Source organism: Cupressus sempervirens, chromosome 3 (assembly GCF_028749045.1).
Source record: "Cupressus sempervirens isolate cs-2001-9-10 chromosome 3, ASM2874904v1, whole genome shotgun sequence".
Classification (NCBI taxonomy): Eukaryota; Viridiplantae; Streptophyta; class Pinopsida; order Cupressales; family Cupressaceae; genus Cupressus; species Cupressus sempervirens.
This window is the reverse complement of record NC_143120.1, coordinates 413,588,252-413,615,584: the sequence shown is the minus strand read 5'-3', so window position 1 is coordinate 413,615,584 and position 27,333 is coordinate 413,588,252. Positions and strand designations below refer to the sequence as shown.

At 33.7% G+C, this 27,333-nt stretch overlaps 1 pseudogene; it reads left to right on the top strand.

Moving 5' to 3' along the window:
* LOC149566776 (protein EMSY-LIKE 3-like) overlaps nt 1–26,491 on the top strand; it is a 103,685-nt pseudogene extending 77,194 nt beyond the window's left edge.
* The last annotated feature ends 842 nt before the right edge of the window (nt 26,492–27,333 follow it).

Sequence of the window (27,333 nt, the reverse complement as noted above, 5' to 3'; positions counted from 1 at the left end):
AACTACATGCAAATATAACCTATAACAGAAAAAATAATAGATCACATAGAAATGAACACAATGCACCAAGATTTAACATGGTTCACCCAATCCCTGGGCTACATCCACCAAACAACAAGTTCGATCTTATTACAATCTAGTGATTACAACCTGATTACAATCCATAATCCCTTACATCTCAATACCATTGCAAGAACCAATTTCACATCACAACATAATCATAAAATATCTATCCCTAAACACTTTTATACAAGTATTTTATGCCATTTTAGGGTTACAACATGTCAGCCATATGTTGGACACAATGTCGGCCACAACCCAAAAAAAAATTCCCACTAATTATGAAGTATGTACAGTACTTTCCTAATCAGTCACCATAACCTAACATCTTATAGCTTCTTGGAAAGACATGAAGGCTAAGGTAAGGGAGAATTACTTACTCAAGGATGATGAAATTCAATTACATAAGAAAAGGAAAAGTCTTAGAAAAAAGGAATTGGATATGGTCACTTACATTGAGGAATTTCATAAGTTTTGTTTAAGATCAAGAGTGTAAGAGGATGAAAGCATTAAGGTAGCTATATACCTTATTGGACTTAGTTGGAGCATACAAGAAGAGCTTAGTCTAATCCAAAATTCCTATTAGCTAGCCCTTAAGATGGAAGAAAAGGGCAACAAGAGAAAAAATACCCAATCCAAGGGTAGGGGTAGAGGAATATATCCTAGAGTACATAAAAGGGGTTATGGTGGTAGAGGTAGCAATAATGGTTCACAAGGTGACTCTAAATTCTCATAGTAGAGTGGAGACTCTAGTTCAAGAGAAGGTTCAAATTGAGGTAAATGGTTTGGATGTAATAGAGGTAGAGAACATAAAAGGATCATCTTTCAAAAATATGAAATGCTACAATTGTGGCCAATTAGGACACCCTGCTTATAGGTTCCCTAAGAAGGGTTCCATTTTTCAAAAAAATAAAAGAGTAAACTATACACAAGAGGACACTAGAAGTGTAAAGTCACTAGAGGTAAATATAGACTCAGAGAGTGGGGAAAACCTAATGTTTAGAAGGATTTTGATCAAAGAACCATCTAAAAAGGAACCCAAGAAAATAATGGCACTATTCAAAGTGAAGTGTAAGATACTTGATAAAGTATGCAAAGTGATCATAGATCCAAGGTCAATTAATAACATCATCTCTGAGGAGGTAGTGAATAAGTTGGGATTAGTAAAGATCCCTCATACCCATCCTTATCAGCTCACTTGGTGGAATAAGGGTCAGAATGTTTTGGTAAATGAAAAAGCATAGGTAGAGTTGCCTATATGAGGCTATATGGACAAGGTCTTGTGTGGAACATTACCCATGGATGCTTTCCACTTACTATTAGGAAGACCATGATAGTATGATAGGAAGGCCATCTATAATGGAGAAAAAATCTCCTATTCTTTTAAGAAGAATGAAGTTACCTATCATATTTAGTCAATAGCTGAAGAGAATAATGCAAGAAAAGTAACCCATAATATGTTGTTAGCTAGTAGAAAGGAGTTTTGAGTGATCTAAAGAAGGATGAAAATGATATGATGCTATCCATTATGGTGAAACCCAAGGAGGAGGCCAAGTCAATCATAGAGCCATTACCTGCAAACATTGAGAAATTACTTGAACTATTCAAAGACATAGTTAGTTATGGGAATCCTACTAAATTTCCACTAGAAAGAGCCATTAGCCATCAAATTGACCTAATACCAAGGGCCCTCTTACCTAAAAAAGCTACCTACAAGATGACTCCTAATGAGAACAAAGAGATTGCAAGGCAAGTACAAGAGCTTCTTGACCAAGGTTTGATAATAAAGAGCATCAATACATGTATAGTACCTATGGTGCTAGCCCCTAAAAAGGGAAGTATGTGGAGACTATGTAATGATTACAGATAAATAAATAGGATAACCATTAGGTATAGGATTCCTATCCCTAGAATAGAAGATGTCATGGATTGTTTAGGAGAAGCAAGATATTTTACTAAGATAGAATTGAAAAGTTCTTTCCAAAAAATCAATGTTAAGGAGGGAGATGAATGGAAAAAAACACTTAAAAAATTAAAGGGAATGGTTAGTAATTCCATTTGAGATTTGTAATGGACTTAGCACATTCATGAGATTGATGAATGAAGTGCTCAAAGACTTTATAGGTAATATTGTAGTGGTATATCTAGATGATATATTCATCTTTAGTAAAACCAAGGAAGAACACTTGAAGAACTTAGAGGTTGTCTTAAAATGTCTACATGAAGAAAAGATAGCCATAAATATAGAGACATATAAACTTATGAAGAAAGAGTTGGTATACTTGGGGTTTGTGGTTGCACAAGGAAGACTAAAAATGAATGCAAGGTAGGAGCTATTTTTTAGTTGGAATACTCCAAAATTTGGGACAAAGGTAAGGAGTTTCCATGAGTTGGCTCATTTTTATAGGAAGTGTATAAAGGGGTTGAGTGGGATTTGTGCACTAGTCCTAGATATTGCCAAAGGAGGGGTGAATACAAAGTTTATGTGGATTGATGAGGCTAATAAGGGGTTTGAAGTGTTGAAGAAAAAAGTGGCAACCCAACCTATCTTGGCTCTTTCAAGCTTTGATAAGCTATTCAGTGTAGAGTTTGATGTAAGTAATGTTGTAGTGGGGCCAATGCTTAGCCAATATAGGAAACCAGTGATATTTTTTAGTGAAAAGTTAAATGAGGCCAATAAGAAATACCCTTCTTATGATTTGGAGTTATATGCATTGGTGCAAGCCCTCAACAAGTGGAGGCATAATATACTACCTAAGGAGTTTATAGTATTCATAGACAACTAGACCCTAAGTTTCATTAACACACAATACAAACAAAGTCATAGGAACATCAAATATGTAAAGTTTTTGCAAGCCTACACCTTTACTATCAATCACAAGAAGGGACAAGCTAATAAGGTAGTTTATGCACTTAGTAGGAAAATTATCACTTTCAATGAAGTTTAGTTGAAGAGAATTGGATTGCAAATCTTCAAGGATCTCTATAAGGATGATGATGACTTTGTAGAATCATACAAGGTACGTGTAGAGTTTAACAAAAATTTCCATAGTCAATATGTAGACTAAACTTTACAAATATGAATTTCTCTTCAAGGGTAATAAGTTGTGTGTACCTAGATGGTACACAAGGGATAATTTGATACATGATGTAAGAATAATGGGAGTCTTAGTGGGAAATTCATTCTCAACAAGAAACTAGAGTTGGTTAAGAGGTTCTACTATTGGCCTAGGATGTAGAGAGATGTAAGGAAGTATGTGGAATTTGTCAAAGAGAAAAGTGTTAGAATATTTATAATAATGGTTAAGTAGGGGGGTGAGTGGGTGGTTGGGGGGTACGAGTGAATTAGTTATCCAAGGTCCATATATATCAACTGAATAAACAATCACATAAACAACTTCAAATCTTATCATTCCACTACTCGATCTCTATTGTAAAATTTCTAAGCAACATCAACTAATGGTTCACTATCCTAAAATAGAAGACTTGAAGAATGTAAACATTACTTAGTAAAATGTCACAATAACATCCACTCAAGTTTAACACTAGGATTTAATGTGGAACCCAAATTTGGAAAAAACCACCAACAACATGTCACCAATTTTCACTCTTCTGAATTCAGCTCTATTAGGGGGCCAACCCAATTAAAGGTTACAAAACACATTATTAAATGTGACCTTGTTAAAGGATTTAATCACCCTATTAAGAGTGACCTCGTTAGAGGACTTTAGAACATTCCTTTAGAATGTCACCCTATTAAAGGATTTGCATAGGACTATTCTATCAACCTTGATTAAATGATTTCAAATACTATTATAGTGGTTAAAAAGTAACAACCAGGTTTTGATCTATCAAGTACAACTCACTTTGCATGTATATATCTCTATTCAACACTTCACATGAATCACTTTCTGGCCTCAATTTTCATATTTGTCTTTGATACTTGGAAACCCTTCAATAAATCACTCTTCAGCTCAATTCTTCTTAGCCTTATGCTTATATTTACTAGTCAATAACATTAGGCACTGATCCAACTTTACAAGAATCCATACATAGGCACACATACATGCTTATTTATAGGTTAGGTCTTGTACCTCAGTAAATATTTAATTTTGATTTTTTTCTCTCTTAAACATCACCATAGATCTTAGGGTTTACGATTAGATTCTCCACATACAATAAAATAGCCATTTTGTTTATTCTCTTATTTTCTAGATGCTTCTCTTATAATTTATTCCTTAAGTTGTTTGCCTAATCCTCTCATGGAATTAAATGATCCAACTCATTGATTCTTATCTTCAATATGAACACTCTCATGTTTGCAATTTGTACCTTGTTTGTTTTGATCTAAGATATACTTGTTACTCATGTTATGTTTTACATTTGAGATGACCTGAGGGTCAGATGTTATACTTTGATTTCAACAATATAGATATGTTGTTCAATTGATAATATTTGCATGATGATTCCATTTTGAGATGACATTATTTTTTATGATAATATTTGGTTATCTAGTATTTGGACATATCTTTGATCATGTTTATGTGTTGGATTTGATGCTATGGTAATTTATTTCATTCTTTCTTTGTGATGCTTTATGCAAATTTGAATGATGTAAATGGCTTATTTTGGTATATTTAAATAAATGATTAAATTAGCTATTTAATGTATTTATTTTTTTGACTATGTTATCATATGCAATTGAACTTAATCATGTGTTTTCATGTGTAGGATTTATATCCCTGGTAGTGGCACACCGAGTTAGTGATTCAACTATTTATTTTACCAATGTCGTCTTGTATGGTCAATGTATCTTATTTAAGTATTTAATTTAAACCTTCTAATGATTTAATTAAATCCAAAATAATTTGCATTATGTGATTAGACCTGTGAATATGTCTGTGCATTTAGAGGTTTAATTTATGACAAAAGTTGTTAAGGAAATTTCTGTGATTTTGGATTTTTGTGCTTTATTTTAATTGATTTAAATTTTTGGCAACTTTTCTATAGATGAATTCCAATTACTTAGAATAACCTATTTCCATTTGTGTTGATTAGGGGTTTAAATTGGTTGCTTGGTTATTTGTCCTAATTGATTATTCACTTGAAAAGTGAATAAGTATCTAAAGAGAAAATTAATTCCTCACTTCTTACTTTTAGAAATTACAAATTTGAGAGCTTTTTCCAAAATTCTCTTTTGGAGGATTACGTTTTTGTTCTTTGTGAGAGCTACAAGTGCAAGATCTTCACAAGATTAGTTTCATAGGATCTTTGTAAGATTTGGCAACTTTTGTGAGATATTTATCTTATTGTATTGATTACTGTTTCTACCCTTTTGGCTGTCAGGTAGGGATCTCCCATTTTTGTGTTTCAACTCTATTTTTGGTAGCTATTTGTTGCGAGGCTAAGAACAAGTGTTCCTTTCTATTTTTTATTGCTGGTTATGCCTAGTTGGTTGGGTATGACTATTTTCGTATTTTTTCGAAAGAGGATTTGGGGTTTCACACTGTTATGCTGGTCATTTTTGCATACAATGTTTGAACCTAAATTTTATTATATTTATGTGGCTTTTTTTCCCTAAGACCAAATAGGTTTTGATTTAAAAGTTTTGAGCTTTGAGATTTTTACCTAGTTTTGCATGCCAGTTAGTTTTCTTGGGTTTAATGGACTTGAATCATTCACAAGATGTTAGTTAGACCATTGTCACACTTTTATGTTGCATTGGGATGCATTCTACATCAGTCCTCTCAAGTTGTTTTTAGGTTGAGTGTTATATTTTTTCTTTTGTTCTCATCCAATCCTTGTGTTATGACTCTTTGTGATGGTGGTGCACCACACACTAGCACATTTATGCGCATTTGCTAGGTGCCTTGTGAGGCTCGATCTTTTGTGGTATTTCTAGGAGTTATGATCATTTGGGGTTGGGTTGGGAATATGCATGCCTACAGGCACTCATCATTGAATGAACATGGGTAGGAAATGGTAGTACCATGGAGGGGGCTTATATCTCTTAGCTTGGTGATCATTGTGTTCTAAGAGTCAATACAGGAAGTTTTAAATAAGTGATAACTAAATAAATTACTAGGTGGTAATAAATCTAAGATAATAGAAGTACAAGTGTGAGACCCTTCCATTGGGAAGTGGAACAACATGATATCTAGCTTGGGCTTTTTGATGCCAAGTGTCTCTCCATGCAGCGAGCCCCTACATAGTTATCCATTGAGTGTTTGATAAGGACCTGTAGTACTTGCACTATCTCATGATCTTGATTTTTATCATCTTTACTATCTGGCATAAATTTTAGCCATGGGCACTTTCTTTTTTTTTTGTTTGTGGTTAGATCATTATCTCCATTAGCATGGTTGGAATTGTAACTACCTATACCACATGGTTGGAATTGTAACTACCTATACCACTCCTAGGGATTGGTGTACAGAGATGGTATATTCTTCTAGTGTGACCAGTGCTTGATGTTCATTTGGTATTTTAGTTTATCTAGAGTATGTCTCCTTGTGAATTATGCTTTCATTGGAATGCTTGGATATCATGTTTAGATGAAGTTAGTAATTTTAACCATTCCTTTATTATGATGTTAGCATATAGTTAGATGATGAGAATTTACTTAGTTGGAATATATTTTGCTTTTTTTTTTAGCATGTTTAGATATTCTTTTTCGTATGATGTTATTATGCTATAGTAATGACACACTCATAAGACAACTCTGAATATTTAGTCAACAATTTTGGATATTATGTGTAGGCAATGGCTAGGATCTTTGAGATCTCATGATGCTATTATGGTTGGGAGGAACTATGCAATAGATTATTTGTTTTTGTACATTGTGATGTTGCTTTTAATACATTTCTTTCTTGTTCAGATTAGATGGTTAGTTGTATTTCCATTTACTATATTGTGTTTGAGTGTCCACGCCTCAATTTGAGGATCTAGTACTCCCTAATGTGGAGGTTCTAACTCTTTATTTTATCCCTCTATTTTTACTTGGAGCATTTCTTGCTTTTCCTTAGTGATAATGTTCTAGCATTGGGTGATACTTATGAAGTATCGCATGCCCAAAGAAGAAGTATTGTGCAATACTGGAAAGTATCACACACCCAAAGGGAAATATTGTGATACTAGAAACCATCACACACCCTTGAAAAACTATCATACGACACTAGAAGAGTGTCACACAAATTTAGGAGAAGTGTCACCTAGACCCAGAAAGTACTGTATGCCCATTATAGAAATGTTGTACAATGCTAGAAAGTATTGCATAGTGCTGTATGAAAGTGTCACCTGGGTCTTTGAAAAAACTTATTCAGGTGGACAATAGACATTTTTCATTTTGTATAAAAGTTTTTGAGAGGTGTTTTGACTAACCTCTTTAGTTTTCTTCAATCCATTGGAATTGGACTTTGAATTTAGAATGTTTTAGAATCGAAATCATTGGTGTCTTCTATTGTTTGTCATTTTTGGTTAGTAGTGATGTTTGGATGCTTGTTTTATCTTTTGTTGAAATCTTTTGATCCTCATATGTTTATTTTTGTGTGCATCCATACCTATTTAAAAAAAAAAATAGCTTGGCTTGTATTGAATCCTTGTTCTAAGGATCTCTAGGTGGGGCATTACATCTGGTATCAGAGCCCAGTAGCAATAATGGGATCTCTTTGTTATGCTTCCACTATGATATTGTTTCTAGTATGTGTATTATTATCTTATGACTATTATTTTCATATCTTGTAGTTCATGCTTGCAACTCTAATGTTTTGACATGTGATTCTAACCTTATCTTGTTGCTTCCGTAGGGATGCCTCCTACACTTAGACCTAGTGGTTAGGGTAGTAACTGATGGGGAACTTTAAAGAAGAGCACCAAGAGGAAGAATGTTAGGTTGGTGGGGGAGAACAAGGTAACAATGATCAGGGTGGCATTGGGGCACTAATTCCTTTGCTTCAAGAGATCATATCTTGATTGGGGCCTTGTATAGAGGAGAACCAATGTGATAGGGGTTAGGAAGAGGGATCCCATCATGGAGATTCCCATAGGTTAGACCATAGGGAAGAAGAGGAATATGACCAAGAGTGTGAACATTCTTGTGCACCACCTAGTAGTAGAAGGCACTGATGGAGGGGTCGTGGTTGGGATAATGATGACATCACCCAAGTGGAGATGATGCAAGAATGTCAAAGGTCTAAACTACCACTATTTGATGGCCAAGGGACAGGGCTCAAGGCTGAGACCTGGTTACTAAATGTGGGGTGTTATTTTTCTTTATTACCCTATGGAAGAAAAATGAATGCCCATTGTGCTATCACGTAGTTGAGTGAGCATGGATCTATTTGGTGGGATATGTAGAGTGAGAAGCTCCATATTAATGTGCAAGATCTCACTTGGGAGATCTTTGAGGAGAGGTTCTAAGAGGAATTCATTTCTCCATAGTATTGTGAGGCCCGTACTGATGAATTTCATGAGATCAAGCATAGGAATATGATGGTGGATCAAAATGAGAAGTGATTTCTTGGGTTGAGGCAGGATTTGAGTTACTGTCATGATGAAGCACTCCTCACCCAACACTTTTTTAGGGGCTTTAGGGACTCTATCATTGGATATGTCCATTTTCACTAGCCAAGGACACTTGTACTTGCCATGGAGAAGGAAAAAATTCTTGAGAGAAATATGGCTAGGGGGTTTAATGGTATATCACATTCTCAGAACCAAAGTGCATGAAATTTAGGGAAAAATGCTTAATTTTCTCAGTCCTAAGGAAAGAGCTAAACCTAGTTAGCACCCACTCAAGGTGGATACTGTCACAAGAATCAAATTGGATTTTGGTCAAAGGATGGACAAACTAAGGTACCTTAGGGAAGAAAGGGGATGACTAGAGCCATGGACATAAGTCTTAGTAGGATCACCCTCTTTAGAGTAGTTAGCATAACTCTAGCAAGGGAAGTGCACCATATTCAAGTGCTACTCAAGGTGGTCATGGAACTATTTTTAGCTTTGTGGGAAAATATTATTCTTGTGGCTAACCTAGCCATAAAGATTTGGGATGTCCTATTAGACCTTATTTAGGACCTAAAAGAGGTGCAACTAGATTATAGCCTATTATGGGAGATGTAGGTAGAAGCCATCGAATCTTTATAGTGGTTGATAACTACCAAGATAAGCATCAAGTTACCATAGTCAAGGCTACAAGTACATTGCATGACATTGCATCTTCGGTATTATTGGATGTAGGTGATTTAGAATTTTTTATTTCACCATATCTTGTTTAGCAATGTCAGTTAGTGGTAGCATGTTATGTTGATAGGTGGCAAGCTGAGATAGCTACAAGATCCAAAGTGGTTGTAGACTCCTTGGTTAGTGGTTGTAGATTGAACTTGGGTACCTTCACCACCATAGTGGATCTTCATATCCTACCTCTAGGATTGTATGAGATTGTGTTGAGCATGGATTGGTTAGTTGGATGAATATAGATCGCCACTATAAGTTGTTTCAATGGGTTGATGACATAGGTGGGTAGGTGGAAAATTTAGGGGTCCAAAGACTAGTCTCACTTCAGATGATCTTAGCTAATCAATTGAAGAAAAGTGTGTAGAAGGGATGTTAGATGTTTATTGTTTGTATTATTGATATTGAGGAAGAAAAGAGTTATATAGTGATGCTTGATGATCACACACTCCTTTGTGAGTATGTAGATGTATTTCCTGATGAGATACAAGGTATGCCAGCTCAATGTATAATTGATTTTTGGATCGATCTCATACTAGGAGTGGATCTAGTTTCATGAGCTCCTTACTTCATGAATACTCAAGAGTTGAGTGAGATTAGATTATAGCTAGATGAATTGTTTGCCAATGGCCATATTCATCCTAGTATATCCCCATGGGGTGCACTAGTCATCTTTCTAAAGAAGAAAGATAGATCATTGCATTTATGCATAGATTACCAATAGTTGAATAAGGTGATGGTGAAGAACTAATATCCTTTTTTGAGGATATATGATTTGTTTGATCAGATGAAGGGAACATGAGTGCTCTTAGAGATTGATTTTAAGTCAGGATACCATTAGCTTCATATTTAGGAGGCTAACATTCATCAGACAACTTTTGTTATACCATATCGGCATTACAAGTTCATGATTATAACCTTTGGGTTAAATAATGCACCATCATTGTTTATGAGTTTGATGAATGGATTATTTTTCACGTACCTCGATTAGTGTATAATTGTATTCTTGGATGATATATTAATCTATTCAAAGACTATTGAGGAACATGAGGCCTATTTACACTAGGTGTTTCAATTCTTGCAAGATCATTAGTTGTATGGAAGCTTGAGTAAATATGAATTCTTCTAGTCAACGGTAAAGTATTTGGGGCATATCATCACTGCTGATGGTATTGTGGTGGATCTAAGGAAAATCTGTGCTATCATGGATTGGCCAATACCCACCAATGTTTCTAAAGTTCATAATTTCATAGGATTGCTGAGTTATTACCATCATTTTGTGAAGGATTTCTCGTGCGTGGCTCATCCCATAACTTCTCTTCAATGGAAAGGGAAGAGGTATGTTTGGTTAGACCAGAGTGAGGCAACATTTATTTATCTTAAGGAGTGTTTGACTAGTGCACCAATTCTTGTAGTGCTTAATCCTATAGGTGATTTTATGGTTTGCACATATGTTTTGTTAGAAGGTGTGGGTGTAGTGTTAATGCAAGATGGTTGAGTAATTTCCTATGATTCTAGAAATCTTAATAACTCTAAGCTCAACTACCCCACCCATGATTTAGAACCTGCAATTATATTGCATAGTCTTATTCATTGGAGGCATTTCCTTTTGGGACATAGGTTTGAGTTGCATAGTGATTATAGAAGCTTGTAATATATATTTACTTAGCCAAACTTCAATACATGATGGAATCACTTAATTGAGTTCCTATGGGATTATGAATTTGATGTTCACTACATTAAAGGGAAAGAAAATGTCATCACGAATGCCTTGAGTAGAAGGTGACATGACATATCAATTTTGTCATTGGGAGTCGATTTGTGAGGCTGTAGCTTAGAGGATTTTCCTAGTGACACATGGTATTAGGAAGTCAGGGTGGAGATTGAGTCTAGACCTACCCTTGAGGGGAGATTTTTAGGTTATTTTCTTGAGTCTGATGGACTACTATGAAACTTTGGGTGTGTCTATACCAGTGTTGGGTGATCTTCATACCTTGGTTTTGTTAGAAGCACATTGTGCATAATATGTTGCACATCCTAACATTAAGAAGATGCATGGTGATCTTAAAAAACTATAATTTTGGGTAGGGATGAGGCACGATGTTTTTGATTTTTTTTGCTCAATGTCTCAAGTGACAGAGAGTGAAGGAAGAGCATCAACATCTAGCGAGTCTTTTGCAACTGCATACCATTCTAGAGTGGAAGTGGAATACATTATCTATTGATTTTATCACTAGGTTGCCTATGTCATAATGATGACATGATTTTATTATGGTGATAGTGTACAATTTGTCCAAGGTCGCACATTTTTCACCCATGAGGACATCCTACACAACTTCTTCTATAGGGCATATTTTCTTGGAGGATATTGTTTGTATACATGGGATCCCTCATTGGATTATTTTGGATAGAGATCCAATGTTTACTTTAGTATTGTGGATGTCTCTCCAGCATGCTTTGGGCATGTAGCTCAATTTTAGTTTAGCTTATCACCTAGAGATTGATGGTCAGATTGAGAGAGTGAACATGCTTTTAGAGGATATTCTTTGCATGTATGCGATGGATAGGTAGGTGAAGTAAGAGAATTAATTATAACTTTTTGAGTTTGCTTATAAAAATGGGTATCATAGTTCTCTTGGCATGTCACATTTTTAGGACTTGTACGGTAGACCGTGCCATACTTTTTTGAGTTGGGATCATTTAGAGGACTAAGTACTTTGAGGTCTATATATGCTTATGGAGCAAGAGGTTGTTTGCATTAGAGCATTTGGGTACTATTTAGGATAGGCAGAAGAAGTATGCAGATGTCCATAGGTTGGATTGTCACTTTTCTGTTGGTGATAGGATGTGTTAGAGAGTGCATCTAAGGAAGAACCCCATCCATTATGGGAAAGAATCTAAATTGGTGCCACATTTTATCAGACTATTAGAGATCCTCAAGAGGATTGGTCCTATTGCTTATCAACTAGCATTGCCACCAAGCCTATCATGCATCCATGATGTTTTCCATGTTTCTATTTTGAGATAGTATTTCCCAATGTGACCCATGTTCCTGATTGGGATGCCTTACATGTGGAGGACGAAAAAAGTTTTTTGGAGCCCATTCATATCCTTTAGCATCGAAGATCAACTTTGAGAGATCATGACATAATGTAGGTAAGGGTCTAGTAGGACCTAAGTGATGATACCTTTGCTACTTAGGAAGATGCTACATGGTTGAGAGATTTGTATCCCTATCTTTTTGTAAGCTTCCAGGAGTAATCTTATGCCTAGTGGGGGAGGATGTAGTGGGTAAAAGCACAAACTTGTGTCACCCTGTTGTATAGGAAAAGGCTAACAAAAGTATAACTATTCAACTCCAATGGTATAAAACTAATATTATTATTTAGAATTTGAAAATGAAGTAAAATAATGAACTATGTAGAAATAAAAGAAGTTTAATATTATAAATTTTAATAATTATTTGAAATAGGAATTGATGTTTTTTCCTAATTTTTATAGATTATTTTTCAGTTGTTGAAAAATGCTAAAAATTAGGGGTCTAGGTCCCACCACAAAACTATATGGAAATAAATTTATTTCCCCTTGATCTCAAACAATGTTATAGATAAAATATGTAGCTAGAACAATTAAAAACTAAAAATTGGCTTTAGACCTATATTTTCTCTTTTATAATGATTTAAATTTCAAATCAATTGAAATTGATAGTTTTCATCTCCCACCACATTTTTCAAAAAAAATCTCTTCTAACGAGAAGAAAAAATATAGATTATAGAAGATGACTCTCTCCTCTAGAACATGATATAATTTTTATATTTTCTTTTATTTTTTATTTCTCAAAGTCAACATCTTTTCAAGTGTTAAAATACATTCCTATAGAATTATTTAATCACAATATACTATATCTAATTTAAAAATTGTAAACTCTATATGAGAATATTCTTGTCTTTGAGCTCTATAAAATAGTGTTTAAATGTTATTAAAAAAATATCATAAGAAAAGTAAGAGTTATTGAAATGCCATTTTTTTGAAATAATTTTATTTCTTTAGTAATTGGATACAAACTAGTATAAAACATGCATTTAATAGACATTTCCAATTGGAAAAGTGCAAGACCATATATAACTTAGCTAGAATAAATTTATCTAGATCACATGTTTTAACAAAATTGATTTTTAGATAGAAATACTCAAAATTATTCATTCTGATAAGTCAACCTAAAAGGTGACACAACTTTGTACTTTTACCCATTGCTTCTCATGTTTGTAGTTTGTAGCTTGTTTGTTTTGATTCAAGAGACTCTTGTTACTCATGTTGTGTTTTACATTTGAGATGACCCAAGGGTCAGATGTTATACTTTGATTTCTATATCATAGAGGTTAGATTACTATATTATTTAGTTGATCATATTTGCATGATGATGCCATTTTGAGATGACAATATATCTTATGATGATATTTGGTTATCCAGTATTTGGACATATCTCTGATCATGTTTATGTGTTGGATTGAATGCTATGGTAATTTACTTCATTCCTTTTTTGTGATTCTTTATGTGAATGTGAGTGATGTAAATGGATTATTTTAGTATATTTGAATAAATGGTTAAATTAGGTATTTAATGCATTTCTTGTTTTGGCTATGTTATTATATGCAATTGCACTTGATCATGTGTTTTAATATTCAAGATTTATATCCCTGGAGGTGACACATGAAGTTAGTGATTCAATTGTTTATTTTACCAATGTCTTCCCTGTATGGTCAACGCATCTTATTTCAGTATTTAATTTAAGCCTTTTGATGATTTGATTAATTCTAGACTCATTTGCATTATGTGATTAGACATGTGAGCATATCTATGCATTTAGACATTCACATTATTGCTAAAGTTGTTAAGAAAATTTCTATGATTTTGGGTTTTTGGGCTTTATTTAATTGATTTTAATTTCTGGTAGCTTTGCTAGAGACATATTTCAATTACTTGGAATAGCCAATTTTTATTTGGGTTGATTAGGGGTTTAACTTGCTTAGTTGGTTATTTTCCCTAATTGATTATTCACTAAAAAAGTGAATAAGTATCCAAAGAGGAAATTAATTCCTCACTTCTCACTTTTGGAAATTACAAATTTGAGAGCTTTTCTGAAAATCCTCTTCTGGAGGATTATGTTTCTATTTTTTGTGAGAGATACAAGCATGAGATCTTGGTGAGATTGGTCTCATTCAGTCCATCTTGGGGAGACCTTTCTTTTCCATGACTTTTGATAACTTCTAGCAGTTATTTATTTTATTGTTCTAATTCATATTTCTACCCTTTTTATTGTTAGGTAGGGGTCTCCCATTTTGTGTTTCAGCTCCATTTTTGCTTTCATTTCTAGTAGCTATTTGTTAGGAGTTAGAGAACTAGTGTTCCCTTTTGATTTTGATTGCTAGTTCTACTCAATTGTTTGGGTATGAAGGTTTTCCTATTTTTAGGAAGAGGGTTTGGGGTTTTGCACCCTTATACTGGCCATTTTCGCATATGGTGTGTGAACCTAAATTTTATTGGATTTTCATAGCTTTTGTGCCTTAAGACCAAATGGGTTTTGATTTTGAAGTTTTAGATCATTTTATGTACCACCTAGTTTTCTCAGGTTTTCTTAGAATGATGTTGGTCCTGGACTTGAATCATCCATAGGATGTTAGTTAGACCATTTTCACACTTTTATGTTGCATTGGGATGAATGCTGCATTCATCCTCCCAAGCTATTTTTTAGTTGAGTGCTACATTTTTTCTTTTGTTCTCATCCCATCCTTGTGTTATGATCTTCATGATGGTGGTGTGTGACATAGGAGAACATGCACGTGCATTTGTCAGGTGACTTCGCAAACCTGATCTTTTGTGGTATTTCTGGGAGTTATGATCATTTGAGGTTGGGTTGGGAGTATGTATGCAAATGATCACTCATCATTGGATGAGCATAGGTAGGGTAGGGTAGTATCATGGAGGGGGCTTCTATCTCATAGCCTGGTGATCATTGTGCCCCAAGGGTTGGCAGAGCAAGTTTTAAATAAGTGATAACTAAATAAAATACTAGGTGGTAATAAATATAAGATAATAAAAGTACAAGTTTGAGAGCCTTTTGTTGTGAAGTGGAACCACACAATATCTGGCTTGGGCTTTTCAATGCCAAGTGACTCTCCATGTAGCGAGCCCCTGAACAGTTACCCATTAAGTGTCCAACCAAGACCTGTAGTACTTGTATCCTCTCATGGTCTTCATTTTAGTCATATTTACTATCTAGCTTGTGTGTTAGCTATGGAAATTTTCTTTTTGTGTGCTTGTGATTGGATCATTATCTCTATCAGCATGATAGGAGTGGACCTATAGTTTTCACATTGTTGGGAGGTGCAACTACCTATACCACTATTTATGGATCGATGTATAGAGATGGTCTATTCTTCTAGTGTGATTGGTGCCTAATGTTCATTTGGTATATTAGTTTATCTAGAGTATGTCTACTTATCATTTATGCTTTCATTGGAATGCTTGGATATCATGTTTAGATGATGTTAGTAATTTTATGCATTCCTTTATTATGATGCTAGCATATGGTTAGATGATCAAATTGTACTTAGTTTGAATATCTTTTGCTTATTTTTTTAGCATGTTTGGATGTTCTTGTTCTTATGATGTTATTATGCTTTAGTAGTGATGCCCTTATAAGACAATTCTGACTATCTAGTTGGTAGTTTGCGATGTTATACATAGGGGATGACTAGGACCTTCAAGGTCTCATGATGCTATTATGGTCGAGAGGAATCATACAATAGATTACTTTTCTTTCAATATTATGATATTGATTTTAGTACATTTCCTTCCTATTCAGATTAGATGGTTAGTTGTATTTTCATCTTGCTATTTCGTGTTCTAGTGTCTAAGCCTCAATTCATGGATGTAGTACTCCCCGTGTGGAGTTTCTGACTCTCTATTTTATACCTCTATTTTTTCTTGGAGCATTTCTTCATTCTATTGGGTGACAATATTCTAGCATTGGGACATACTTATGAAGTATCACATGCCCAAAGAAGAAGTACCATGTAATATTGGAAAGTATCTCACACCCAAAGGAAAAATGTCATCTGACGTTAGAAAATATCAGACACCCTTTGAGAAGCTATCATACAACACTAGAAGAATATCACATGACTCTAGGAGAAGTGTCACCCAGCCCTAAAAGTATTATATGATGGAGGTTATGAATCCCTATTTTTTCCATCTTTTTGTCCTTGGAGCATTTCTTTCTTCTCTTGAGCAACAATGTTCCAACATTGGGTGATACTTATTACATGTTGCATGCCCAAAGAAGAAGTATCATGCGATACTAGAAAGTATCACATGCCCAAAGGGAAAATGTCACACAATACTGGAAAGTATTGCACAACCTTTGAGAAACTATCATACGATATAGGAAGAGTGTCACAATGCTTTAGGAGAAGTGTCACCTAGACCCTAAAACTATCAACCACCCATTATAGAAATGTCATACGATACTAGAAAGTATCTCACAATGTTGTATGAAAGTGTCACTTGGGTCTTTGGAAAGACCTATTTGAGAAGACAATAAACACTTTTTAGTTTGTTTGAAAGTTTTTGAGAGGTGTTTTGACTACCCTCTTCAGTGCTCTTGAATACCTTGGAATCAAATTTTGAATTCAAATTATTTTGGGTTCAAAATTGTTGCATCTTCTATAGTTTGTTGTTTTTAGTTAGTAGTGGCATTTGGAGATCCGTTGGTGTTTGGATGTTTGTTTTGTCTTCTTTTCTGATCTTGTGATCATCATATGTTGATTGTCATGTGAATCCATACTTGTTTAAAAAAATATATCTTGGCTTGTATTGAATCCTTCTTCTAAGGATCTCTAGGTGGACCATTAGACTTTCCATATCCTAAGAAATGAACTTAGTTGGTTGGAACTATGATTTCTCATAAACTATTAAAATGTTGTTCCTTGGCCAACACTAAGTTTTGACACTTGGTCATCACTAGGTTATTCGACAGTTATTAAAATTATTATTTGGCATATACGCTATCACTCATTTGATACTAATTGTTGGTCAACATTAATTCTACTTAGCTTATTCTGGCACTCGATCAACACTAGCATCACTTATCATATACTTCAAATTCTTTATTTTTCTTCTTTATTATTTAGTCAATGCTATGCATTCAGTCTATCTTTGATAACACTTTCAAAACTTGAGCATTAGTGTCTTCTCTACTTATAACATGATTCAAACAATCAATTTATCTTGTCAAAGTCCACATAAGAAAGTGTCTATTTGTAGTTTACTTTTCATAACTCAACTTTTCCTCTAGATTCTTTTTTATGAACAACTTCTCAAATCCTCTTCATCAATCAAATAGATATGACACTTAGATCAAATAGAAAATAATCTCGCCAATAGTTTGACACCAATGACAACATAACAATTGTTCCAATTGTAGTTTTCAACAATATACCTCTTTGGCATTGATGAAAATGCCTCTAGAAACCTCTAGAATAATTCTAGTTACCATACAATCCAAAAAATTTACTATCACAAGAAACTCCCTCTATGTGTAGGTTCAAATCTGCAATAATATCCCCAGTTTCATTCTAATTTACATCCATGCAACTCATCTAGAAACACCTCAAGTAACTCTTAGGAACTCCCTCTAGATATTTTCTCCATCTTTCATAATATCTCCCTTATTATTACTCATGTTAAGTAAGTGATTAATCATAATCTATCACTCTTTGAAAACAATGCCAAAGAAATTTCAACTTATGCATCTTTCTCATGTAGATACCTTGATGTCAGTTTTGAATTCTTCATCTGTCATCTTTCTATGAATGGTTCATCATTTTGTCTTTCTTTCTTCACTACTACCTTAGGCATCTCCTAAAGTATAACTGTCTACATCAATTTGTAAGATAGTCTAATCAACACATTTGATGCAATGCTTCACTTTAGCTTAAGTAGCTTTTTCTAGGGGAATCACCCACAGTTTAACTCTAAGATATTCATGAGAATATTTAGGCAAAGCTTTAGTGAATATATTAGCCATTTTCTCTTTAGTATTCACATACTCCAATTTCACTTCTTTTTCTTGAACTAACTCTCTCAAGTAATGATATTTGATAGAACTATGCTTGAGTTTTGTGTATGTTAATAGAACTTGTGTTATCACAATAGATAACCACTAGATCTATAATCTCTTCCTTCATACCTTTTGGTAATTGCTTGATCCATATGATATTTGAACAATTCACTACTATTGCCACATACTTAGTTTCAACTCTTGATTGGGAAATGCAGTTCTATTTCTTGCTTGTCCATAAAATTAGTCTCTTTCCTAGAAAAATGCACCAACACTTGTACTTTTTTGTCATCAAAATTTCCTACCCAATTAGAATCAATGAATATATTCAGTTTAAACTTATCATTCTTCTTTTAGTACAATCCATAGTCTTCCATTCATTTCAAATATCTTAGTATCCTTTTCACTTCAACCATATGACTTTTCTTAGGGATTTTTGAAATCTTGTGACTATCCCAATTGCTAATGCATTATCAGGTATGCTATAAACAAAATAGTGCATCTTTCCAATCATTAATTTGTATAATATCTAGTTCACACCAATACAATAATCATTGTTAGATAATTTATGTCCAGTACCCATAGGTGTACTAACTAATTTTGAGTCTTCCATTTCAATTTTTTTAAGTATCTCCTTGATATATTTGGATTGAGTAATCAAGATAACTTTCTTCATTTGATATACTTGTAAGCAAACAAAGAATTTGATCTTATCAAACATTGACATTTCAAATTCCTTCTTCATTTCACCAACAAATGATTTGCATAATGCTTCCTTGCCTTCAAATATGATATCATCAACAAATTTTTTTGATAACAATACCTCATTGTTCTTTGCAGTATTCAAGTACAGATTGTTGTTATCATTTGTTCCTTTAAATCCAATCTTCACCAAATAGTTATGTAGTCTCTCATACTATGCTCTAGGGGCTTTCTCCAAAATATATAAAGCTTTGTGTGACTTGCACACCATATTTTTCTTGCTTAGGATCTATAAATCCTTCAATCTTCTCTATGTATACTTCTTCTTCAAGTATCACATTTAGAAATGCAGATTTATCATCCAACTAATATACCTTAAATCCTTTATAAGAATAATATGCAAGCAATATTATAATTCCTTAAAGTCTTGCTACAAGTGAAAATGTCTCCCCATAATCAACACCTTCTTCTTGTGCATATCCTTTGCATACCGGTCGTGTCTTGTTACTTGTGACTTCACCATTTTCATTTAGCTTGTTCTTGAATACCCACTTTGTTCCAATAACATTTTTGTCTTTTGGTCTGGGTACTAGTCTCCATGTTTTGTTCTTTTCTATTTGTTCAATTTCTCATTCATTTCTTGCATGTGATCCTCATTATCAAAATCATCTTTCATATATTTGGGCTAAAACTCACAAAGTAAGCATGTATCACTTTTGAGTCTTTTCCTTGCCATAACAATAGATTTATCACCAATGATTTGTTCGGGTGCATGATGCCTTCTCACATATTTTGCTAATACATGTTCTTTTCTTCTTTGTTCTTCAATACATTCATCTTTAAAAATGATTTCAAGTTCATTATCTCTATCCTATTTAGGTTTTGATTCATGTTGGACATGCTCTACTATTTTCCTAATGTTTGACTTCCTCTGTTTATGCTCAATTTCATTTCTCTATTTCTTGGCACCCACAACTTACTCTTTAGCAACTGCCTGTTGCAATCTGGCATTCCTAGTCTATTGTAAATCTACAACTTTGTTTTCATAATCAAGTGGGGTACTTAGAGAACTATCATTAACATATATGAATGAAATTACTCTTCAGGTTCTTTATTACATTCAACTTCATTCCTTTTTGTATATTTGTCAACTTTCACATTTGTAATTTCCATAAATTTGTTAGTGTTAGAGTTTAAACACTTATAAGCTTCACTCTTAGTGGAATATCCTAGGAATATGCCTTCATCACTTTAAGGGTCAAGTTTTCTATTTCTATTATCTTTACATATGAAACATTCTCTTCCAAGAAATTTTAAATACTTAACATTAGGTGCATGTAACCATACCACAATTCAAAATGTGTAGCATTTGTACCTTTCTTGACCTATACTCTATTCAAGGTATAAATAAATTTACTTAAATATTCTCTCCAATATTTATGTGATACACTTTTTTCCATCATCAATATTCTAGCACAGTCCACAATTGATCTATTTGTCCTTTCAACTATTCCATTTTGATGAGATTTCCTAGGTGTAGACATCTATCTTTTGATTCCTTTGTCATTGTAGAATATTTTGAACTCATTGGAAATGAATTCACTACCTCTGTTAGATCTCAAGCATTTTAGACTCTTCCCTATCTCCTTTTCAACTCTGGCTAAGTACCACTTAAATAACTGAAAAGTATTAGATTTTTCTTGAAGAAACATCACATTCTACATTCTAGAATAGTCATCAACAAATAAAATGAAATACTCGTCTACACAATAGCTTTCAACACCAATAGGTTCACATAAGTCAGTATGAACTAATTCCAAAATATCAGTGGATGAGTATGTCTTACTCTTGAAACTAGACTTTGTCATTTTTCCCAATTGACATTGTTTACACATAGCATTATTAGGTTTCTTCAGTTTTGGAAAACCTCTTACTCTATTCATTTTTCTAATTCTAACCAAATTTTTATAATTTATATGACATAATATTTTGTGCAATAACCAAATATCTTCATATTGTGCAAACAAACATGTCTCATCAGATAGATCTAGATAGAACAAATTACCTCTTGTTTGATCACCACTTCCAATTAGTTTACCATCAACATCAAATATTTTGGCCTTTCTATAATGAAATGAAATTTGATAACCTGATTTTTTTAGCCATAAAATAGTCAACATATTAAAGTCCTTCAACCCAATGAACATTATCACATTTGAGCCTACTAGTTAGTTGGAGTGATCCTTTACCCTTTTCAAGACATGGAACATCATTTCCAAAATTAACATAACTACTCTTGTACGGTCCAATATTCTCTCAACTTTACTTCTATCTCTAGTCATGTGGTTAGAACAACCACTATCAATTATCCATCTATCTCTTTTGTTCACATAAGAAATTAGTACAGTTTTCTCATCTTCATCATAATCCTCTTTCATAGCAACATAGACTACTTCTTCATCATTACTTTGAGATCTAGTATTAGTTTCTTCTTCAATAGTATAATAATATTTCTCACCTTTGTCCCTTTAATTCATGTTCCTCTTGTTGTCTTGATCATTTTTTCTCCCTTTTTACTTGTTTTCCTTTCTCTCATCCTTGTTCTCTCTGTCAAGATACCTTTTAGAAATATGAACAAATTTATTGCATGAAAAATAGATTATAGGAAGTTTTCCTTTGTATTTTCCATTGCCTCTTCCAAGTCTCCTAGTCATCAGGGCCTCAAGTTCATCATTAGAAGAATCACTATCACTTTTCACATGTTTACCTTTTCCTTTCTTGCTAAGAATCAGTTGTTATTTAAAAGTAGATTCAATAGTAATAGGAGTATAATTGTCAAAATTGAATATTTCAAAAATAGTACACCTACCAATCACACCTTCCAAAGTTAGAGTATTTCCCAAAGTACATCTCACTTCTTGTATTGCTGAAACCCTAATAGCATAAATAGGAAGTAGAGTTCTTAATGCTTATTGCTATTTCATCCTCGATCTTTGAATTAGCTCCTCTAGTAGCATTGATAACCTCTTTGATTCTTGCATAGTACTGAACTATGTTCTCACCTTCTAACATTCTCATTTCATCAAATTTTCCTCTTAAAATTTTTGATTTGGCTCTCATAACATTATCATCTCCTCCATATATGTCTTGAAATTTATCCCACATTTCCTTTGCATTCTTAAATTTTTTTATTTCATCAAACTCAACATAACTAGGGCTAATAAAATCTCTAACATTGCCTAATTATGCTCTTCCTTTCATTCATTTGTTGAGTAGTCAGAGGGACTATTGTAATAGGCACATATGCATTGTCCACAAACTCTAGTGCAACATCACCAATACTAGTTATGTGTAGCTTCACCAATCTTTTTCATGCAAAAAAATTCTGTTTGTTCAACTATGGTACCTCCTTTTTGTACATCATGATCTCTAGCTTTGATCTTCGTAAGCACCAATTTTATGATACTAATTTTTAGAATATTTAGAATAGATAGAGGGGGGTGAGTTGGGGTGGGGGTGTGAATCAATTATCTGAGGTCTAGACATACTAACTAAACAAACAATTACTTAAACAAATCTAGATCTTATGATTCCACTGCTAGGTCTCTATTGTAAACTTTAGCAACACCAACTAGTAGTTCACCATCCTAAAATAACATACTTGCACAATGTAAATAGTAATTAGCAAAACATCATGATAACATTCACACAAGTTTTGACACTAGGATTTAACATGGAAACCCAATTTGGGAAAAAACACTAGCAACATGTCACCAATTTTCACTCTTTTGAAGTGAGCTTTGTTAGGAGCCAACCCTTTTAAAAACTACAACATTTGGGGTCATATTATGATGAAAAATTGTGATGGTGGTGTAATTTGTTTTGATTTTCATGCTGTTTTTTAATAATTGTCCCCAACACCATCACAATATCAATATTGGTGTCATAATTATGATGCCCCATGACTATAAACAAAAAAGAAAAGAAAAAATGACATAAATATTCCCTATTTGTTTTGATTGTGGAGAGCTGCACAAGAAAGAGGGTTGAGAGCTTTGAATAAGGGTGGAGAGTTGTGAACATTGTCATGCCCTTCATTTTTGTGATCTCTACATTTCATTGCCATGCCCTTGGTTTGCAATTTTATTGCTGTGATCTCTATAGCTCATTGTCATGCCCTTTCTTTGTGATTTGGTTGCCATGCCCTTTTGATCTTTGCATTTCATTTTTGTGCCCTTTCTCTATAATTTGGTTGTTGTGTCCTTGTGATATCTACATTTTGTTGTCATGCCCTTGTGATTTCCATGACCTTTCTCTGCAATTTCATTGTTGTGTCATGCCCTTGCTCTACACTTTCATTGTAGTTCCCTAGTTTTGTCATTTTCTTAAAGGGCTATGTGAATTTTTGTTTCTTTTCCTTCTAAATAGGTATCTCTTTATATTTTCTTCTAAACACTTATATTTATAAATTATTTTTACAATGCTTATTACATTTGAGTATAGGAGAAAAATCAATCTAGCTACATACATATTCTAGAATTCAAGTAATAAAGCAATAAAACTCACTCAACCTGTACTAAGTGACTTACCTCAAGATCCTCCACAAAAATAATGTAGACTAGGAAAAAGGGTAGAGTTTGCAAGAAATTTTACAAAAATACATCATAGTAGATAATTTTAGATAGAAACTAGCCATAACCCAGTAAATTGAGTCTAGTTGCTAATTAGCTAGGTTGATTACAAATTCCTATAGAACTATCCTCAGATTAGGTAAAATAAAATGAACAATCAACTGTTCCCATCTAGCAGGATCAAGTACAATTTTCCATGGTATTTTGGCCAGCCATATTACAATATGGCATTTCTATAAACCACATTTTGTATGGATATTATTCATAATCAATTCCATTGTTTTTAGTCTCTTGAGGCCTCTTTCCCAATTGTTCATGTGCTTGTCTATGCTTCCATATTGCACATATTCTATGATCATTGTATTCTATGTAATTATCACTCCACTTTTTATTCATCTCATGGGATGACCTCTCTATTGAAATGTTATAAAAAATGATTCATGCCTCTCTTCACTATGGTGCCTCTGCAAACTTTTTCAATTCCATGTGAGCATGATGTCCTCTAGTTCCAACATGATGCCTGCCAATGTTTGACTTTTGAGAAAGTTTAGACAATCTTTTTAACAAATATGACACAGGAGCATGCTGGATGTAAGAGTAATCTTGCATCACACAAAAATATTTTTATTTTCAGCCTTTTCTATTTGAATAAGGACTTGTAGATAGGGGGTTACTATTTATGAGAACTTACAAGGTTTAGTAAGTTTTTCATATGATCTTGTAATGTCCTAATTTTAGGGGTGGATATTCACTTTGGATATATCAGCCTACTAGTTGAGGCTTAGTGCCATATCATGCATATTCTTGGATTCATTGAGCACTACTCCCAACTCAAGTGTGTTCAACCGTTAACTTTTCTCCAAGGTTAACCCCATTTATCTTGGTACCCTATTTGCAAAAATCTAGTTACTTTTGTGCCTAGCGAACAATTCATTTTAGAATCCCTTTAGCTCATTAATTGATAAGTATGACACATTTTCTAGACCAATTCAAATTATGATACTACTACAAGGATTCACTTGTGTAGTTTTTGAGTTAAACTCATCAAGCATTGTAAACCACTATTCATTAAATATGGCCAATGAGTTTTACATAGTTTAATCTTGATAGAAATATCATAATTTAACTCTTTGTGGAAAATAATATCCTACTTATTAATTTGAGTGTTTAATTTATGTTTAAAAAGATTGTGTTTCTTTATTACAACTTCTATGGACGAACTTTGTAGGACATGTGATGGATTGTATGCATCACATGAGATGGAAGTATGACATGAGTTTTCATATGCATCGATAGTCGGTGGCCCATTCTACACCCACCATGATGTCATACATTTGGACGAAAAAGTTAATGTTCACATAGATGCAATGAATATTTCTAAGTATAATGAGATTTAGGCCTACCATTTATTCTTGTAAAAAATGGGTTCATGTAAATCACTACTCTTGAAATATGGGTTAATATAAAAAGAAAGGAGAAGAAAATAAATGACTCCTTCAAAGGGAAAAGGTTATGAAGGGTTAAGGTTCTTCAAAATGTTGCTACTTATGAAAGTTTGTGACTCTTTTGAAGAGGGACATGTATGAAGGATTGTGATTCTTTCAAAGAGCAGCCATGATGAAGAAGTGTGACTCTCCTCCACATTGGAAGATATAAAGGGGAGAATGATTCATATGAGGAAGACATCAAAGGTAGTGCAAGCCAGGGAATGATATATTATTCTTAAAGACAACAAAGAAAAGTGGAGAGGCAATTCTAAAGAAAGGCGGTGAGCCTTCCACCAATAAAGTATGCACGAGATTTTATTCTAAGCAAAAAGGGACAACAATAAAAGTATTATTCAGACCTTGAGAGCAGTCTAAGCAAAAGAATTCAATTAGATAAAGACGATCTATCTATAAGATCATGAAGGAGGTGGACAGAGTGGATCAAAGACAAACACAAAGACATCAAGTTGTGCTACAGCACTTCATACTCATAACATAACTAAACTCCATTACAAATCCATAGAATGCTACAGCATTCCATCCACAATGAGAAACCCAAAATGGGCTCTACTGATCCACCATGATCAGATAAACATCTGATGCTCAAATCATTACATAATACCTCTATTTATAGAGATCTAAGAACTTTCTAGAATATCAAACACATGTATTGCATGACATATACTATTAATATAAATCAATTAATATATGCAACTACTGGTAGTTGAAGACTGATTCTGAAATGAACTTGGGTGGCTGTATGCTGCTGTTTGTCTGCTTTTAATGTCGACGGTGCTGGGTTGGGCTGCCGACAATAGTTGTTGGATAGAAATTAATTCTTCCAACAGATCAACCTGATATGAGAAATCTGACCTCAAGATATTTACACAGCTTATCTCATCTTATTCTAATGAGAATTACATCTCTAACTACATTTTTGCTCCTGTTTCATTTAAGATTTGTGAGTTTAGGGTAAAAATTAGGTGATCTTGAAAGGGGATATTACAAAAATCCAGCAAATGTGTAAAAATCAGTTTTCTCAGCTTTATACTAAAACTTTAAGATTTGAAATTTTAGTTGATACATTTTATTTGCAGATTTGCGGAGGGAGATCTGTGGTGTTGGCATACCGAATCTTTACAGGCTTGCTACACATGTATATGACCCAGGCTCTACTTCTTGTTGTGAACACAGTTGAAGTCTCTTTGAGAGCATTTGCACAGAGGAAAAGGGGAAAAAACAAGTTGACTGAAGAGTGAGTCAATGACCATGTCTTCATCTAATACAACTCACATTCAAACTGAAAAGTTGGAGGATCATTCTCATGCCACTAATGGCATTGATTCTTTTGTCGATTGGATTGCCAAAGAAGCAGATATCGTGTTCACTGATTTAGATCTCACTGAACTGGATAGAGAAGCAGTGGCAGCTGAGGCATCGAAGTAAGACATATTGAAGAAAATTTAACTCTCGTGAGGCTTCCAATTTACCTTTAAATTGGCGGTCGAAAGTACTAGAACTAGGCATGGGAAAAAGCCGATATAGGTTGTATTTGGCTGTTTTTCAACGTATATTAACAGTTCTACAGCTAGTATTTATTAATTTTGTAGCAATGCAATGTATTGCTCGACGTTGATAATCTCACATTACAAATTTTGAGTATTTCACAGTCACATAACATGTGTGATCTTTGAAATATGAATTAGAATAGACTTGTGTTATTTAAATGCAAATGTTTCTGGTATTTTTCGTGTATTTAAGTTTTTCTTTTTGGCCACATTTTGACGAATCCTGAGTCTGAGTTTTCCAAGTATGTTATACAAAATGATATAGTTTGCTTAGTCATTTGGTTCTGATTTTTCTATGTTAAATATAATTTTTAGAAAAATTATTTATAGCAGCAAGTGGTGCAATGTATTTTGGTTTATTCTTTCATCTATTATGCTCTGGTTTAGTTGGAAATATAGGAATGATAATGTTTTTCAAAATAGAGCTTGTTTCTTATTCAGTCTCTAAGAAGATTCATAAAATTTGATGTCTGTCCAACCTTTCTTATTATCCAGTGATTATAGTACAAACCCTTATAGCTCAATACCACCGC